The sequence below is a fragment of the Marmota flaviventris genome, chromosome 13 (genome assembly GCF_047511675.1).
Source record: "Marmota flaviventris isolate mMarFla1 chromosome 13, mMarFla1.hap1, whole genome shotgun sequence".
Lineage (NCBI taxonomy): Eukaryota > Metazoa > Chordata > Mammalia > Rodentia > Sciuridae > Marmota > Marmota flaviventris.
Genome location: NC_092510.1, coordinates 55805146 through 55807016, shown reverse-complemented (window position 1 = coordinate 55807016; position 1871 = coordinate 55805146). Strand labels below are relative to the sequence as shown.

Below are 1871 nucleotides of genomic sequence, written 5' to 3'. Positions count from 1 at the left end.
ATTCTAGCATGGGCTGGAAATTCTACTATTTTGCAGGCACATTTTACAAAGCATATCTAAGAGGTGTTCTGAATATGTTAACAAGGGTTCTATAAATCAAGTTGAAATAGAAACTACCACATGAATTTTTGCATCATAAATAATTTATTTTCCAATGTAAATATTTAAATAAATAATAAAAATAACTTAATTCATAAATTAATTTAAAAAGTTAAAAACATCTATTGTCATTTCAAAGGCACCCCATTTGCTGTCTGTCATTGAATGAGCCTCTGCTGGTTGAAGAATGTCTGATCTCATTGTCTGGTCCAGACATGGTATATACTGGGCCATCTTCAGTTTTGGAATTTGTCTGTAAGTCTGTTAATGAAGGAGAAGTTCCAGTAGAGTTCCTCTCTGACGACTGTCCAGGCACAGCTGCTGTACTCCTTGGCCTCCAGGTACGTCCGGATCCTCAAATAGTAGCTCTTCAGGGGCAGGAAGGTCCGTCCCAGAGTATGCCTGGCTTTTGTTTTCCTCCCCCAGTTTCTCTACCACCATTGTGTTCAGGAGGACCATCTGCTGATGGAGTTCACTAAGGAGGTCTGTGACAATGGTGTTATTCCAGTCAGGATTAGAGTAGCCTTTTTTGAAAACATGAAAGATGTCCTTGAGCATCTCATAGATGACAAAGGCAGCCTGCTCCTTCTGGAACTGCTGTGGATGTTTGATCTCCTTGGGGATCTTGAAGTCCATCCTGTCACTGAAGCAGTCTGCAGGCCTTCCATTCAGCTGCTCTAGGAGCTTCTGACATTCCACACTGCTGTTGAACTGTTGGAGTCGAAGCAGGTTGTAACTCAGGGAAAGAGCTGTGGTGGAGAAGCACAACAGGAGAGCCAGTTGGAGGATGCACCTGTTGTTCATGGTGACAACCAGAACAGCGCTGCCTACAATCTATGCAAGGTTGCACAGACTGCAAAGGTCTGCAATGTGAATGTCCTGGCTCCATGGGGATGGGCTATTTATATGGGATGGCCCTCTCTGTTTCAGAGGAATTTCCCACTTTCAGTTCTCCCTTTCATTTTTACCATGTCATTTTCTTCTTATTGCATTCTTAAGAGTTTCAAAAACACTTTTTATTTAAACTCCTGATTACTCTATATAATGTATATTAGGGAAAATATATACAAACTGTGAGAATTTCTAATATTGTATAAAGTTTCAGTAATTTATCAAGAAAAGTGGGAGAAAGGGACTTTAGAGGAAACAGAGAAGCCCCAAATAGCCAAGAGTCATTAACTGAAAAGCCACTCATAGAACAGCAGCTGGATTGGGGTTTTGCCTATTGCAATGGTAGGTTCATGTGCAAGGGTCTGGGGGAGTTTTGAGAGACCTTGGAATAGTGCAGGGAAGAGAAAGTTTCAAACCAACTATGTCTGAAATACTGACATGTCTTCCATTTTGTTGGCTTACATCCTTGCTCTTGAAGTTGTTAGCCACCATGTGAGGAGTCTGACTGCCCTGAGACTACAGTACTGTAGGAAAGCCCAAACTAGGTCAGGGGAGGCCAGGTGGAACTTGGCAAGATAATTTAAATGTTTAAGCAATGGAATCCTTTAACTTGAAATATTATGACTAGAAATCTACCTATGACTGTTCCTGCAGAAGTGTGTGTGAGTGTATAACACATACAATATCTATAAATGCCCATTGCAGCAACATCATAATAATAAATGCAAATGTCCATCAGGAGAGTAGTGGTTAAGTAATACCATAGTACAGACAAAATGGAATATTATTGCATCATTAAAATGGAAATAGCTGATATAAACCTATGTCACAAATATGTTTAATGAAATGAATATAACATGAAATATATAATACTATACTAA

The 1871-nt window shown here is 39.7% G+C and overlaps 1 pseudogene; it reads right to left on the bottom strand.

Annotated features, from left to right (window-relative positions):
• Window positions 1-335: 335 nt before the first annotated feature.
• On the bottom strand, window positions 336-903 carry LOC139701543 (interferon beta-like; annotated as a pseudogene).
• Between the last annotated feature and the right edge of the window lie 968 nt (window positions 904-1871).